Source organism: Schistocerca americana, chromosome 1 (assembly GCF_021461395.2).
Source record: "Schistocerca americana isolate TAMUIC-IGC-003095 chromosome 1, iqSchAmer2.1, whole genome shotgun sequence".
NCBI lineage: Eukaryota > Metazoa > Arthropoda > Insecta > Orthoptera > Acrididae > Schistocerca > Schistocerca americana.
In genome coordinates this window covers 943,079,583-943,097,441 of record NC_060119.1, presented here as the reverse complement: position 1 = coordinate 943,097,441, position 17,859 = coordinate 943,079,583, and the positions used below count along the sequence as shown (strand labels likewise).

General features: G+C 44.5%; 1 pseudogene; it reads right to left on the bottom strand.

The window, feature by feature from the left end:
- Positions 1-7,604: 7,604 nt before the first annotated feature.
- Positions 7,605-7,722, bottom strand: LOC124555653 (annotated as a pseudogene).
- Positions 7,723-17,859: the final 10,137 nt, after the last annotated feature.

Here is a 17,859-nt window from a genome sequence, read left to right as displayed (position 1 = left end):
AAGTGTGGCAACATTAAGAGTGCAATGGGAATTCCGCTGTTAAATTCAGAAGAAAGATTGGATAGGTGGAAAGAGTATACTGAAGGCCTCTAGGAGGGGGAAGATTTGTCTGATGTGATAGAAGAAGAAACAGGAATCGATTTAGAAGAGATAGGTCAGTATTAGAGTCAGAATTTAGGAGAGTTTTGGAGGACTTAAGATCAAATAAGGCAGAAGGGATAGATAACATTCCAACATAATTTGTAAAATCACTGGGGTAACTGGAAATAAAACGACTATTCACGTTGGTGTGTAGAATGTAAGAGTTTGGCGACATATCATCTGACTTTCGGAAAAATATCATCCACACAATTACGAAGACTGAAAGAGCTGACTAATGCGAGAATTATCGCAGGATCATCTTAACAGTTCGTGCATCGACGTTGCTGGAAAAAATACACAGACGAATGGAAAAGAAAATTGAGGATGTGTTAAATGACGATTAGTTTAGTTTTAGGAAAGGTGAAGGCACCAGAGAGGCAATTCTGTCGTTGCGGTTGATAATGGAGGCAAGAGTAAAGAAAGATCAAGACACAATCATAGGATTTGTGGACCTAGAAAAAGCGTTCGACAATGTAAATTGGTGCAAAATTTTCGAAATTCTGAGAAAAATAGGGGTAAGGTATAGGGAGAGATGGGTAATACACAGTATGTACAAGAGCCAAGAGGGAATAATAAGAGTGACGATAAAGAATGAAGTGATCGGATTAAAAAAGGTGTAAGATAAGAATGTAGTCTTCCCCCCCCCCCCCCCCCCCAATTGTTCAATCTGTACATCGAAGAAGCAGTTATGGAAATAAAATATAGATTCAGGAGTGGCATTAAAATTCAAGGTGAAAGGACAACAATGACACGATTCGCTAATGACGTTGCTATCCTGAGAGGAAGTGGGGAAGAATTATATGATCTACTAAATGGAATGAACAGTTTAACGAGTACAGAATAAAGACTGAGAGTAAATCGAAGAAAGATGAAAGTAATGGGATGTAGCAGAAATGAGAACAGCAAGAAACTTAACATCAGGATTGATGGTCACGAAGTAGATGAAGTCGACGAATTGTATTACCTACGGAGCAAAATAACCAATGACGGGCGGAGCAAGAAGGACATCAAAAGCAGACTAGCACTGGCAAAAATGGCATTCCTGGCCAAGGGAACTAGTATCAAACCTAAGCCTTAGTTTGAGGAAGAAATTTCTGAGACTGTTCGTTTGGAGCACAGCATTGTGTGGTAGTGAAACGTGGACTCTGGGAAAACCGGAGCAGAAGAGAATCGAAGAATTTGAGTTGTGGTGCCAAAGAAGAATGTTGAAAATTAGGTGGTCTGATAAGGTAAGGAATGAGGAGATTCTGGGCAAAATCGGAGAGGAAAGGAATATGTAGAAAACATTGGGAAGGAGAAGTGACAAGATGACAGGACATCTGTTAATACATCAGGGAATAAGTTCCATGGTACTAGAGGAAGCTGTAGAGGGCAAAAACTGTAGAGGAAGAGATCAGAACACATCCAGAAAATAATTGAGGACGTAGGTTGCAAGTGCTGCTCTGATTTGAAGAGATTGGCACAGGAGGGGAATTCGTGGCGGGCCGCATCAAACCAGTCAGAAGACCGATGACAAAAAAAAGGAACTCATATCCGGAAATTTAATGTTTCGTATGTAATAAGACTGAGAATCGGATCACTTTCAAATCTCCCGCTTCATAGTTGGGTACGTAATTGTGGAGCTGCACACAAGTATCGCCTCAGTCGATCACGTATCCTTTCCGTCAAACTACAACAACGCCTGCAAGGAAATGGTACGTTTGTAACTGGAAGGGTTGACTGTGCTGCTCCACGGACGCGCACTACGGTTTGTGGACCGTGTGTATGAAAGCATGCGTCGCAGGCACACCTCCTGCAACGAACAGCAGAATCGCTTCGTGGAGCATCTCGTGTAGACCACACTGGTCAGAGTTTACTGTCTCCGCTGTGGGTGTACGCCAGAGCGAGTGACTCTAATGTGATCCAATATTCAAACTTACACAGTTCACTGCCGGACGTGGGTTCCTTATCCAAACTTTATCTAGTAACTCCCCTCTACAACCCCGAGAAGCCTGCTGTCGGAATTGTGTAACAACCTGTATAACAATTCTGCAGGCTGCATACAATTCATTGTTTCATAGTGTGTATCCCTGAAATTTGTAATCCCACTATACTGACTTCTTTCCTGGGGGAACCAAGATTTTATGCATGATCACTGCTAAAGTGAACACGGTACAAAGACAATGGACTAAAATCCCACTCACACGTATTTAGAGACATGATCCTCCTCTCTTTTAAACCGGGTTGAGTACCACTATTAACAAGACGGGCATTCCGTGGACATAGTGACGGTATTTTCCTGGTGTTCTCAGTCGCCGAGTGTGCCTCGGGAAACAGAGATTTGAGGCAGTGGACAGCCCCTTGGCTGCCTAGTGCCCCAAGTGGTGTAGAGAACCCTGGAGATCGGCAGAGCGTGGTGCATGTGACCGCCGGCTGCAGCGCGCTATCGACCGGCCCGGTCCCAAGTCACGGTTCGCTTCCCAAGCACAAAAGTCGCCGGCTGTAATCAGCGCCGCTAGTCGCCGAACCTCTGAAACCCGCTGTCCGCCGTACCTCACCACAGCCACCTGACCGGCGGTACGGGAAGCCTACTTCCCTGTCACACAGCTTCCCTGCAGGTCGACCTGCTACCTTTAGTGCCAGCAAATTGCTGGAGTGGGAGCTCTTATCAGATTAGAGGTATTTAATTTTGAGACCTAAGCTCACCGGACAAAATATATACATCTACATATATACTCCGCTAGCCACCACGCGGTGTGTGGCGGAGGGCACTATTCGCGCCAAAGTCATATTCCCCCCCCCCCCCCCCCCCCTCTCTGTTCCACTCGCGGATCGCGAGAGGGAAAAACGACTGTCTGAACGCCTCAGTACGAACTCTAATTTCTCTTAACTCTGAATATCAGCAACCCTCTGAAAAGAGCAAACTGCTTGCTTTGGAGTGCTATAGATACAGTTGAACTGGTACCAGGCAGTCATGGTACCTTCCAGCACGAACACAAGTCATGGTAGTGATGGTTTTGTGTATGCGCCAGTCGATTGTGTGGAATCAGCGCAGTAAGGTGAATGATATGGAGGTGTGACAAAATTACAGAAAGGAAGAGTCTAGACCGGACGTATACATGACCACATCGTGAATGAATTTGCAGGATTTGCTTGTGTGTCAGCATGGGCTGTCCAACGTGTCTACATGGAATGGTGCAGCAGTATCAGACATGTAACACGGAGCAAGATGTGTGACCATCAGGGACCGGATACGAGTGTTACGCCTTGGCAATGATCACTGGTTTCAAATCGCTGATGTCAGTGAATGCAGGTCCGTCTCAAACAGTTTCCGAGCGTATTTTGTGACGGGAATTCCTTGTAGTGGAGTAACTCGCTGTTTTTCTATTCCGATCTGATGTATTTATTGACTGATGCCACAGAATAGACGTGCGTGAAGAGTATCCCAAAAATATGTATCCTACTACGGATATGAGCAATTTTTCTGTCTATTTAAATAGATGTAAAGCGAATGATATACACTATAGGAAATGGTCTACTGGACCCTGCGTGTTTTGAAGTATTCAACCTCATTAGTATCACTGTTGCTGAAATTTTACAACTTCAAGTACAACTATCAAAATTTCTATGAAGCATTCCATTAGGATTTTCAGTTCACGCTCTAAATTTTTGATTTTTTAGTCCTTCTGGGACACAAAAGTTCCTTTTGGCGTACCTCCGTAAAATTAAATACTTTTGGTTGTGTTTTAAGATTAATATGCACTATACTGATCCTGTCCATCTTTTCGGTGGAGTTGGCTCAACGTAGATCCTTGCTTCAAAATAGCATTGAAAAAGTGCTCTAGCCTGCTAAAAGTAAATCCCTTGATCACAAAAAATTTCTCTAATGTATCGACCAAGGCTTTCCTGTAGATACCGTGTAAGCCATGTTGACTGCCCTGTCAACAACGAATAGTCGTTACAAGATCAATACTATTTTCCCCACGCCGTGGGGGGGTTGGGGGGCATTTTGCATTTTGAACGGATGTCATAGTGTCAATTACTTATACTATTTAACTTGAATGCTGTTTCATTGCCTCAGACGATTTGGTGTGTAATTGCGCCGTTACCGAATATTTGCACTGAATCATTTAGAGTGTGGATTGAGGCTGGGCTGCAATTAATGGGCTACAATTGTTCTGATCAGCCTGATTCGCGGTTAATGACTCAAAGAAGAGGCGCGTAACGTATTACGATAGGTGCAGGGAATGGCAGTTGACTCTGGTCGTAAATAGATGCAACGTACTGCGCATAAAGATGCGAAAAAAGCTACTAATGTTCACTTGCGCTACTGGGAAAGTCACTGGAAACAGCGAAAACCGTAAAATATCTACGATTAAGCATCTGGAGCGACCTAAGTGGAATGATCACATAAAGAAATCAGGGAAAAGAAGGTACCGTTCTGAGATGTACTGAGAGAATCTTAAGGAAATGTAATTCATTCACGCCCGCATCTCGTGGTCGTGCGGTAGCGTTCTCGCTTCCCACGCCCGGGTTCCCGGGTTCGATTCCCGGCGGGGTCAGGGATTTTCTCTGCCTCGTGATGGCTGGGTGTTGTGTGATGTCCTTAGGCTAGTTAGGTTTAAGTAGTTCTAAGTTCTAGGGGACTGATAACCATAGATGTTAAGTCCCATAGTGCTCAGAGCCATTTTTTTAATTCATTCACGAAAGAAGTGGCTTACTAAACGCTTGTTTGTCCGATCCTTGGGTTTGTTCACCAGTCTGGGACGCTTACCATGCTGGAGTAATTGAAGGGCGATGCGTTTCGTCACGGGATCGTTAAGTAGACGCAAGAGCTTTCGGGAGATGCTCACGAACCTCCAATGGTAGCACCGTCAAGAGTGCGGTTATGCAACACGAGAGGGTCTTCTGTTGTAATTTTAAGAGTGTACGTACCAAGAAGACTAGGGCAACATACTACTTCCTCTCATATACCTCTTATGAAATGAGAATTAGAAAAATTCTCACACGCAGGAGAGTCGGTCCTACGCACCATTCGCGTGCGGAACAGGGAAGTGGGAAATTTAGTGGTACAATAGTTACCCTCCGCCACACACCAAAAGGTGGCTTACGAAGTGTAGATGCGGCGGTGGACATATAGTATTTCACGTAGTATTTAGTCGATACTTTTTTATCATCGTCTCTTTTAATAGACATTATCGAAACGCTGAGCACCAATTCCTTGATTTTTTTTTGGGAGTCTTGAACATTTACAGTTGCTTCAGAGTTATACCTGATTTTAAGATTCCGATAATCGAGTATACGGAGCCAACATTTGTTCGTGGGCTGTGGCGTGGTCGTGTTAATCCCCGGCTGTTTGATGGACACAGTACGAAAACCAATAAACGTAATTCCTCGACGGCGACAGAAACTCCCAAGAAAGCGGAAGGCGCCAGCAGAGGGTAGATCGCTCCCCCAACACTTGGCGCAGGTCCTAGCTGGAAATCGAGCGACTCGGGCAGATGAAACGAAAACACCTCCTCCCCGCTGCGGACTCTGGAAAGCCGCGCGCGCTTATAAATCCCGTCGGGCGGGTGGCGGGTAGAGGTAAATCAGGCGCCGAACGCTGCACAGTGGGCTAGGTTCTGGCTGCTGCCAGCCGCACACTCGTCCATCATCGCGCAATTTCCTGCGCCTGGCGCGCACCACACCAGAAGAAACGCAGGCCCTCTGAAGGTGTCGGCGTTGGTGTTACAGCCAACGGTGGAGCCTTGTGAGGACAGACACTGCCAAACTGCACACCAAGCGGCACTGGAAAGAACTATAGGAAACTCTATCCTATAAATACGTTCCAAAACAGAAGGGGCGTTCAATAAGTAACGGAACACATATTTTATGAACGCAGGTTAGTATTATTCAGGATTCCAATACACTATATTATTCACCAGTCTTTTGGCTTCAAAAACATATTTTTCAAATTAATCTCCGTTCAATGCGACGGCCTTATGCCACCTTACCGGAAGGGCTTGTATGCCCGTTTGGTACCACTCCACCGGTCGAAATTAGAGCCAACGTCTCGCTGCATCAATAACCTCACCCACATTTACGTACTGCCTCCCGCGAAGTGCATCATTTACTGCACCCAACAGATGGAAGTTGGTAGGTGCGAGATCTGGGCTGTACGGTGGACGAGGAACAGTCCACCGATGTTTTGTGAGCTCCTCTAGGATGTACAGATTTGTTGAGGGCTTGTATTGTCAAGGGGAATTTTGTTTGCATTTTTGTGTGACGAACAGGCTGAAGTTGTTTAGCCGGCCGAAGTGGCCGTGCGGTTAAAGGCGCTGTAGTCTGGAACCGCAGGACCGCTACGGTCGCAGGTTCGAATCCTGCCTCGGGCATGGATGTTTGTGATGTCCTTAGGTTAGTTAGGTTTAACTAGTTCTAAGTTCTAGGGGACTAATGACCTCAGCAGTTGAGTCCCATAGTGCTCAGAGCCATTTGAACCATTTTTTTGAAGTTGTTTATCCAGTTCCTGAGGGTAGCACAATAGACTTCTGAGTTGATCGTTGCACTATGTAGGAGGACATCAAACAGAATAAACCCTTTAGAGTCCCAGAAGACCGTCGCCATTACTATAAAGGTGAGGGTGCGGCCAAGCAATTCCGCACAAATGGTCCTTCGTTGCTCTTTATGATCTTCTGTTAGGCGGGGGGGAACCAAGGGGGCATGCACTTTTGAGCTCCAACCGGTGGACGAGTGTGTCAGCACTATCAACAGAGACGTCCAGTTGTGCACCGAGGTGTTCGATTGTGATCTGTCGATTACGTTGAGTAAGAGTGTCCGCACGTTCTAACATTGTAGTCACAGTTGTGTATGGTCGGCCGGCACGCAGTAGATTGGATAAGTTTGCAACATCAATGAGATGATGCCAGACGCCTCGTCCAACAACTGACCGTGCTTCTGGTCACTGCTAAATCTCCGCAGACATTCCGTAAGCGCCTATTAATATCTGCGATGTTCTGGTTCTCCACCAAAAGGAACTCAATGACAGTCATTTTTAAGATGCCGCCACCTAAGGGACTTGATGAAACTATAGGGGCTGAAACAGGAATTATTCCACGACCTCCCACAACAAATCCTGCATTTTTTCAATCGAAATTATCCGAGAAAAAAATGTGTTGCATTACTCACTGAAAGCCCCTCGTACATCGTACTTAGAGTTTATAGGACGATTTTCACGAACAGCACAAGTGGTATTATCCCCATGTGCAAGGAAAAACTAAAAAAAACTAAAAACCTCCTCCCGAACAGGCCATGAAGGCCCAACGGTACTGACCGGCCACCGTGTCATCCTCAGCTCATAGCAGTCACGGGATGCGGAGATGGAAGAGCATGTGGTCAGCACACCACTCTCCCGGCCGTATGTCAGTTTACGAGACCGGAGTCGCTACCTCTCAATGAAGTAGCTCCTCAATTTGCCTCACAAGGGCTGAGTGCACCCCGCTTGCCAACAGCGCTCGGCAGACCGGATGGTCACCCATCCAAGTGCTAGCCCAGCCGAACAGCGCTTAGTTTCGGTGATCTGACGGGAACCGGTGTTACCACTGCGGCAGGGCCGTTGGCACCATGTGTAAGAGAAGACAAATATTACATTAGAATATGGAGACATCATTTGCCTATGGTGTGAGCTTCTATCCTATCGAACAGGTAGTATCGTGCTAGTTCCTCCAACACCAATGCCAATAGTTTTCCGACAACGGATCCATTCAGCATCGACGAATGGTACAGGTTCGAAGATCAAGTAAGTGGAGACACAACTGGCAGAACATAAAAAAAACATTCCAACAATCAATTCATAGGGGCATATATAGGAGATGCAATACGCACAGTAACGAACATCATAAAGAAGCGACTTCAGATAAACTGTAGTTAGTACACGAACGATGTCGCTAGGAGGCAAGTTTTTTGTGAGAATTTGCGGATTCTACACTTGCAGCTACAACTACAGTGACGTACATACTCCGCAAGCCACCTTACGGTGTGTGGCGGAAGGTACTTCTGGCACCACTATGTGATGCCCCCCTCTCCCACTCTATTCGGAATGGCGCATGGGAAGAACGACTGACGGTAAGCCACCATATTAGCTTCAGTTTATCAGATTTTCTCCTCGTGGTCATTTCCACGAGTGGTATGTGAGAGGAAGCTTCTTGGAATGTGAGACCTGTTCGTAATGTACAAGCCCCCCCCCCCCCCCCACTCCTTCGAACCGCCTGCAGCTGAGCGTCTCTGGAACGATGTCCTGGTCATTCAATAATCTCGTCACTCAACGCTACGCTCTTTGTATGATCTCCTCTTTTCCTTCTATTATTTTGATGAGAGTCCCAGACCGAGGAGCAATAACCAAGAATCTGTTGAACGAATGGTTTCAATGGACTTCCATTGTAGATTTTCATTTCCCAACGAATTTCAACTTGACATCTGCTTTTCCAATGACGAGTTTTATATGATCATTGAACTTCAGATCCTTCCGACAGTTACTCCTAGTTATTTTTACATTTGTTATTGTTTCCATTAATTTATATTTAATAGGGTCCTGAATCTCTTCGCTTAGTTACACGCAATTCGTTAGATTTATTTACATTCATGGCAGACTGCCTGTCTCTGCAACAACTGTTGATCCTCTTCAGATATTTTTGCAGTTCACTACAGCCTTCTAGCACGGTAGCACGGCAGCCTTCCAATAGAAAAAAAGCATCCTCCGCGAAAAAGTCTTACGGTACTACTCAGACAATCCACTAGACGATTCATATGTATTATAGACAATAATGATTGCATGACAGCAACCTGGGTTACTCCGAAATTAACTTTGCATCCGTCTATTTCATCTCATTAAAAGCGAAGTGTTCAGTTCTTTCTGCAAGAAAGTCCTGAATCTAAGGATTCAAACAAAAACGTCGTCTGATACTCGGTAAGCATCATAATTTTATTCACTGAACGACGGTGCGGAAATGTAGCGATATTGTCGAAAAGGATGAACGTTAGTTGGCACGGACTATCATGCGTGAAAAAACGATTTTTCTTTCATCTGAAAATAACACTAGACAACGTCCCGGAAATGTATATTAGAAAACTCCTTAATTATCTTGAGAATCTACTAACACTCTGCAAATTTATGTTTTTCTCCTCTGTTCGATGTGTGCTTGGACCGACAAACTATGGTGTAGAACAAAGAAAAAATTCTGTACATTATGTCGCACTGTTGGAGAGCTGGTCAGGAAGAGAAAGAAATGGAAGTATCTTGAAGAAGGTACTACTTATAAAGTTAAAGTAAGTGAAATGCTGGCGTATTACGATAATTAAAGTACACTCTTACGAGACGAAGAGACATGTTAATAGAACATAAGCCAAGGCACTGTGGACTTGACTGCACAATAGGCAAAGTATTTGGGGAAAATTGCACTGTAGAAAAAGACTGGAGTATGAAAGATTAGAAACTATAATGACAGTAGAAACTATGGGCAGATAGAGGTATTGCCATCTGGATACTACCAAGTTACAGAACACTGAGTAAGCTCGTGATATAAGGAGTGGGGAAGCTGAATTGAAGAATGGGATATGGCAAGAATTCGGATAAGATTATTTCATCTTTTAAGAAAACTAGAGATCTCTTCTAGAGAACTGCTCCAGTGTTTCAAGTCAACAAATTGGCCTGCTGGAAGAGATCATTTGAATTCAGACAAGCACTGTTGCAACAGGTTGTACAGCCCCTACGAAAGAGTAAGAGAAACTATGGGCGAACTTAAAGGGGAACTACTGGAAGAAAATGGCGATGTTTGCATTAAATCCTACTACTTACTTTTAGAGAATCAGTATAATACCCGTATTACAAATTTTGACTGATATTTTATAAAATCTAGGACCACTCTCCAAAATTCATCAAATATATCATAAAAGCATCTCAGGTCACCATCAGTGCCTTTCAGAACAAATCCTGTGACATGGACGATGAAGGTAGACACTGCAACAATTTTACTTACTCCATTCTGTGTCTTGCACAGAAATTGTGCGAATAAAATAAGAGACGTCAGATTGCTTAACGAAGTAAACGAACACTCGTAGTTTCTAGCTTTTTTTGCGAATGGAACATCAGGGAGAATTGCTATGAAGTGCCCTCTGCCAAGATCTGAACTAGCATTTCCTGCGTAAGTATCCAGATACCGCAACCAATCATAAGAATGTGGCATTCGACTCTGACATTACACGTCACTGCTTACAGAATACGTACAATTTCGCCTGTCGTTAATAGAGAACGTTCTTACTTACAAAAGTAAAAACTCCGGAGTGTTCACCGAAGTTTTTCCCATTTGACATCAGTTTGCTTTTTGGTGTTACCTTGGCAATTAACTGTTTCTCTTCCTCAGAAACCTGTCACAAGTCATTATAAAACATAATGACTATTAGAACGCATTTTCCCTAATTCTTCTTTGGGTAAAGTAGATATTAGTTTTAATTACGCTTATCGCTTATAGCTCTGAATGGCATAATGATTGTTTTGACTTTCGTGACGCCGTTTACTCCTAAACAGTCTGGAGAACCTGTTCATAACAATATATGTAGATACGACATAGCGTCCTTTGTTGCACACCTCTGTAAGCTGCATGATATGAGTCTACTACGTCTTTTTAAACGATGTTATGTGTTAAACCTGAGATAACTGTTTCCATAGGAGAAGAGGACTTGGAGTTTTTTCTTAACACTGCTACCGATTTGTTAGTACTGCTCCGAATCAACCACTTTAGAAAATCGAACGAGGAATAGACAGGGCTTCTATTCACCAACTGTCGTCAAACTTGAAGCGGTGTATCTGGAAAGTGTCTCATTTCTATTCTTTGTGTTCCTTCCGACGCAGTCCTTAACGTATGTAATAGTTTTCAGTAAAATTTAGAGCGGCTCGCAGTATATACCGGAATATCCTTCTCTAAAGTTCATCCGCTGTGGAAAATGTTAGCAGCCGAACAAATTTCTCTTCTTGCGTTAACTCGACACTTAAAAAAGGGAATTGGAAACGCAGTCAGACTATCATTCTTTCATTAAGTGATTAGCAGTTTCTGTCCTTTTACACGTTTTTCACGATTTGTTCTGATTGAGACTTTTTTATTTCAGGCATCGCTACTTCCTCCCCAAAGAACGCTGGTGTCGCAGTAGTAGTAGCAGATGAGCGAAAAAGCCAGTTTTATTATGTGAGTTGGCCTCATATTTCCGTTTCGCACTCTCAATTAGTTCTCAGAAGCTGTAAAATCCGCTGAAGCGATCCACAATAAAAGTTAATTCCTGCTCTGCTTTACGTTCCAATAACTGAGCTCTGCCAGTAGACACCTACAGAGTGGGGGAGATTCGAATCTCAAATTTCGCAATACTGTTGATGTAGAGGGGGTTTCCAGCTTAAGCTAGAGGGATCGATGTTATCAGCCTACAGAACGTTTCATTCTTGCTAGTTGGAGAGTAGTGAAGATCAGACCAATACAGAAACATGTCTCACAACACAGAAACATGTCTCATTCCTCTTCATACTGAGCACTACAGCCACAGATTTGTCAAATGAAGGCAAAATTGTTCCACTGAAACACAACAATGTCGTCTTGATTTAATCTTTTGTTCTTTCATTGGAACACTTCATTTTCGTGAGGATAAAGAGAACATGTGTGAGCGCGGATATAGCCATTCTTCGGACCATGTAGTCACTTTATCAGAGTGAAGCCTTATTTCAGCGTTACACTTGGGTAATGTTTCCACCTCATTACAGGCTCTATCAGAAGTCTTACGACAATTCGACCGATTTATAAGTGAATAAAGATTAGTGTAATATCTGTGTCCACGATGGATTGCCAGATAGTGCGGCCGAGGTACCCCAACGACGCCTTCCGCATATCCGGTGTAGTTAGTCTGTGAACTGAAGAACGAGCAGCGCAGTATCTGCTGGCTGTAACTGTCTTTAAAATCGATTTCCCCATATATAAGTAATATGTAACTTATGGGTGTTACCTTTCAATTAAACCACCATATGGTTTTACAAACTGTTTTTTTTTTCATGTGTCTACATTTAACTTGGAATAACAGACAACATCCAGACCGCATTGGACTTTTTGTGAAATCGTAATCCAAATATTGATTGAAGTTTCTCATAATAAGAAATGAGAAGAAGCGATCTATATGTATTTTTTTATAGCCTAGATCGCTTTCAAAACTGTTTTTTACTGGCCGGTTTCAACGGGTAAGACTGTCATCTTGAGATTTTTAAAATTTTTTAGTTGTACGTCGTGTACTATTACGCGTTAATTACTGATGTCATGTTAACATTTTAGTGGAGAATAAATGTGTGGAATGTGCAATATACTCTCCACTGAAATATTAACCTGGCATGAGTAATGAATGCATGATGGAACATGGCGTACACCAAAAAAGTTTTTAAAGATCTGCAGATGACAGTCTTACCTGTCGAAACTGGTCAATACAAAAGAGTTTTCGACACGACCTTCTCTATAAAAAAGTTTCTTTAAAATATAATCCCAACATTTCGAGCAGCGACATAATGTCGTGGGAATACCATAAGCCTGAATCGCAAAACTTTTATTGACAACTTGTTTCATTTCCGAGCACAAATCATCTGCAGATTAGCTAATCAAACATACTGTCCCGGTACTAATACTCTAGGACAAACTGTGTTTCCGCAGCAGCTGATCTGAAAATATACAAACGCGTAATTCAAGCAAGAGACGTTTATGGCACAGGCGGCGAGTTCTTTAATAGAGCCGTTCTACTGAAAGCCCGCATTGGCCCGTTACGACAATGGATAGCAAAGAGGCTACAAAATGCCTCCTTCAATAAATGTTGTTACGCTTTGCCTAAAAAAACAGAGCGTCTTCTTTATCTCTCTTGGAGAAACGGTTTCTATTCACGTAGAAGTATAGAGCGATATGTCGGTCCGGACTATTTATCGGGCACTTGGCACATTCACTAAGATGCCCGGGCACTATGGGTAGCTGACGAAGTATAGGAGACGGTCACAATATTACTCGATAGCACAGCAGTCACGCTTACTCGTGGAAAAAGGAACGGCCCTTAGAAGTGTTTCTCATCGTGGCGTTTAATCTGGGCGCGGAACACTTCCTTGAGAAGCGAAGAGAGAATGGTACTGCTCGATGTGGCGGGGGTTCCCCTGAGTATGCGACAACCCGCAGGACGAGCTCGGGTGCACAATTTCCGGGCGAGCAGCGGCGCTACTAATGCGGCGTTACGGCGCCATTTTATGCCGTCGCTTTTACTGCTGCCGATGCCGCGCAGCGCCGCCAGAGATTGAGAAAAGGACGGCGGCAGTAGGAAACGAGATCCTGGGCCGGGCGGGAAGAAAATCACTTGTAAAAGTATGCGCCTAGGGTGGCTGTAAAACGGAAGAGCCGGCGTCACGTCCCCCGCTAATGAACGCGTCGCTGCTAACGAAGTGTGTCAGAGTGGAGAGCACCCCGTGTGTACGGGAAGCCCGATAAGGAGGCGGCGGCGGCGGCGGCGACAGCGGCGGCGCCGACATTTTGGGGGGTCGGCGTGGCGCCGCGGCGGCGCCTGCGGTTCGCTGGCATTTCGCGCGGCGCCTCACAGGCGTCTCCGGCACAGTAGTCCGAGAGGCGTGTGTTTCACTGACGAGGGAATAACATGTGTCTCGTACCATCTGCCGGAGATGAAATATTGGTATGAAGACAGACTATCAGTTTTAAACCTAAAAACGAACTCGATTCAGACCAAATTATCGTGTCATTTCATTCCTGACCTTTCTGGTTGCTATTCTGAAGTGTCACCTTAGCACCCGATTTCTTGAGGACAATGAATGAGCGAGATTGCGCAGTGGTATGGCACCTGACTAACGTTCGAGAGGACGGAGGTTCAAATCCCTGTCCAGTAACCCAGATTTAGGTTCTCCACGATTTCTCTGAATCGCTCAATGCTAGTGTCAGTGTGTATACTTAGGAAAGAACATGGCCGACTTCCTACCCTACCTTTCCCACATCCGTTATCGTGATGCGCCGTGAATATCCTCGTCGTCGAAGGTACGTTAAACACTTGTAAGTAGGCTGTTTAGTTTTTTATGCTGGTAACGCCACGTAGCGCTCTATATGAAAATCACTGGCTGTGCTGTGTGCAGTCTGTGGCTGGCTGGCATTGTTGGAACATTCGCTATTGTAGTGTTGGGCAGTTGGATGTGAACAGCGCGTAGCGTTGCGCAGTTGGAGGTGAGCCGCCTGCAGTGATGGATGTGGGGAGAGAGATGGCGGAGTTTTGAGAGCGGATGACCTGGACGTGTGTCCATCAGAGACAGTAAATTTGTAAGACTGAATGTCATGAACTGCTATATATATATTATGACTTTTCAACACAATTAAGTTTCTCTGCCTCGTGATGGCTGGGTGTTGTGTGCAGTCCTTAGATTAGTTAGGTTTAAGTAGTTCTAAGTTCTAGGGGACTTATGACCACAGCAGTTGAGTCCCATAGTGCTCAGAGCCATTTTTTGAACACAATTAAGGTAAATACATTGTTTGTTCTCTATCAAAATCTTTCATTTGCTAACTATGCCTATCAGTAGTTAGTGTCTTCAGTAGTCTGAATCTTTTATTTAGCTGGCAGTATTGGCACTCGCTGTATTGCAGTAATTCGAGTAACGAAAATTTTTGTAAGGTAAGTGATTCATGAAAGGTATAGGTTATTGTTAGTCAGGGCCATTCTTTTGTAGGGATTTTTGAAAGTCAGATTGCGTTGTGCTGAAAATATTGCTTGTCAGTTTAGTGTTGATCAGAATAAGTAAAGAGAGAAATGTCTGAGTACGTTCAGTTCTGCTCAGCTGTTTGAAAATCAATTAACGTAAGGGGTTTACCAACACAGTAATTCATAAATTTTTGTAAGGGGACGTTTCACACCAAGTTTCCCACCTTTTTGCAAAGACAGTGCTTTGGTCACGCCGGAATAGTTTGGCCTCCGCCCAACACATAGCTTAGTTCATCAACCATTGCGTCTGATTAACCACATACACAACTCGTTAGATATTATGAGTAGTATGTTTTTAGGTCGGTTACTACCTCTACGCACATGTGGCGAGATAAAGCCATGAGTGCTTTTTCCCTTTGGACGGAATATAGGTTCAGAAATGTGGATGCGTGGAAGCAAAATGGTTATTAATATACTGATCAGCGAAGTCCACTTACTAGTACCGTTACGACAGTGAAGAAAACGCCAGGTAGTAAATTATGTGGCTTGTTTACAGGAAGACCGTTAGACACAGAAATAAGAGAACTCACACACTGATGTGGGTACATATCAAGATACCGACGAACATAATATCTGAACTTACACCCCTAACACCTCGTATAACGCAATTATTTCACCATAGAGACATTATATATTGCGTGAAGATTTGCTGTCGCAGTTAGAAATTCCAGGTGACGTAACTGATTCATTCCTGGCGGGAAGGCAGTTCTCTGAGATGTGGGAAAAACAGGCCAGTACAGTTAGGGGCCCCACAAGCGTCGCTGCTAGTGCCTGTATTGTCCACGCTAAAAACACTGTTCTGCATACCGTCTACATTGCCAGCTTGAACCCCAACGAAACGGTTGTATCTGAATGTAGTCGAAACCTCAGTTTCACTGCTCGGCTACTCAAGGAACATCTCAAAGCGATCACGAACTGGAAAATCTAACTATACTCGTACAGTGGTATTGACGCCATATTTAGTTCCAACACGACACCCCTCAACCTGAAGACCTCCGTTGACTGTCAGAGGTTACAACGTAAATATTCAGACACTGATCTAGTGCAAAGACAAACGCATTACCAGGAAATACTACTTTGTCTTGTAGCCTCTGGGATTTTGTTCCTGATGGTACTAGACGATTTCTGGCGGTAGTAGAGGTTTTCAGCGAGTTTCAATATGGAGGACTTTCAGTGTTGGATAGATTTATATACTGCCGGAAAAAAATTAGTACAACCTTTTAGAAGTTTCCAGTTCACTCTACATTTATGATTGCAACAGTGCCTTTGGAGTACATGAAATAATTACATTTTCGGCTGAATAGCACAAGCAGTTCTCAGTACCAGATATCGACCTACGCTGTAACATCCATATTCCTAAGTAGTGCAGGAGCTGACTGTCATCCAGTCGAGTGTACAGATGGCTAATACTGACCTGGGAAAAGTTTTGCCACGCCTGCTCGACCTGTTCACGTAGTTCTGTGAGAGTTGTTGGTTGTCTAGTCGTACGAGTCACTTCTCGTCCCGTTATATCCCAAACGTGTTCGACTGGAGACATGTCTGTAGGTCAAGCTGGCCAGGGAAATGGCTGCACGTATTGCAGGGCACATTGAGTTTCATGGATAGCGTGCGGGCGAATATTGTCCTATTGGAAGAACACAAGACCTTCCTGGCAAGAATGGCATTAGAACGAGTCCAACAACATTCTGAAAGTACCGAACGCTGGTTAGTGTCACCTCTATGAAACAAAAAGGGTGAAAGAGAGTTGCAGCTTATCGCACTCCAGACCATAAGGTCTCGGGGTGTGGCCAGTGTGTCTTGGGCGAATGCACTCGGTGAGAGAGTGCTCACCATGCCTACATTACACGCTAGGGCAGAATTCCTTTCATCGCTCAAGACCACGACCCGACATTCCATCTTCCGAGTAATCCTCTGACCGGACGACTCGAGCCTTGCACGTCGACGCTGTAGCGTGAGTGGAAGACGGGACAAAAGTGTGCGTGCTGGTAGTCCCACTACTAATAACTGGTTCGCAACAGTTTGGTTGACACGTCTGGGTGCACAAGCCCTCTTATCTGTGTCGTGGTAGCTGTACGATCTGTCACTGTTGTGCTTACGACGATCCCGCCTGGGCGGCGCCGACGTTCAGAACCTCGTCTTCGGCTGTGAGAATGTTCACGTGACCACTGAAACCAGCAGCGTTGCACAACTGGCGCAGCACGTCCAACTTACGCGGAAATTCTCCGAAAGGGCTATCCCGCCAGTGGAAGGCCACAATTTGATCCCTTTCAGATTCGGTCAGTTGGCTGTAGGAAGCACGATTGCGTCTCTATGTCACGGTTGCCTCCTTGCTTCACACTTTTGCGCCACACTGAGCCTTGTGTCGGTGAGCATTCCCTATTAAAGGGTAGCCACAGATGGCGGTCTGGTAGATATGCCATTTCGCTATCTGTTGGCGGACGATGTTGAAACCATTATCAGTACGTCTACTATCCCGTGTGTGGCATATGCCATCATCGGATCATAATCGACGTCGTTTTTCCAGGCTTACTAATTTATTTCTTTTTCCGACAGTGCAATTCCTACTGAACGTTTCTCATGCGAAGAAAGCCTTGAAAAACTTAGTATGGAGCGTTATGCTCCTGAATTAAATGGCAGGAAAATAACATCATTCGGCTGTCTAGCACATAGACGCCAAATGGTTCAAATGGCTGTGAGCACTATGGGACTCAACATCTGAGGTCATCAGTCCCCTAGAACTTAGAACTACTTAAACCTAACTAACCTAAGGACAGCACACACATCCATGCCCGAGGCAGGATTCGAACCTGCGACCGTAGCAGTCACGTGGTTCCGGACTGAAACGCCTAGAACTGCACGGCCACCGCGGCCGGCCATAGGCGCCATCATTTATATTTAGGCTGCCTCATATCGATTAATTATTTTTAAGTTCTTTTCATTCCCTTTTTG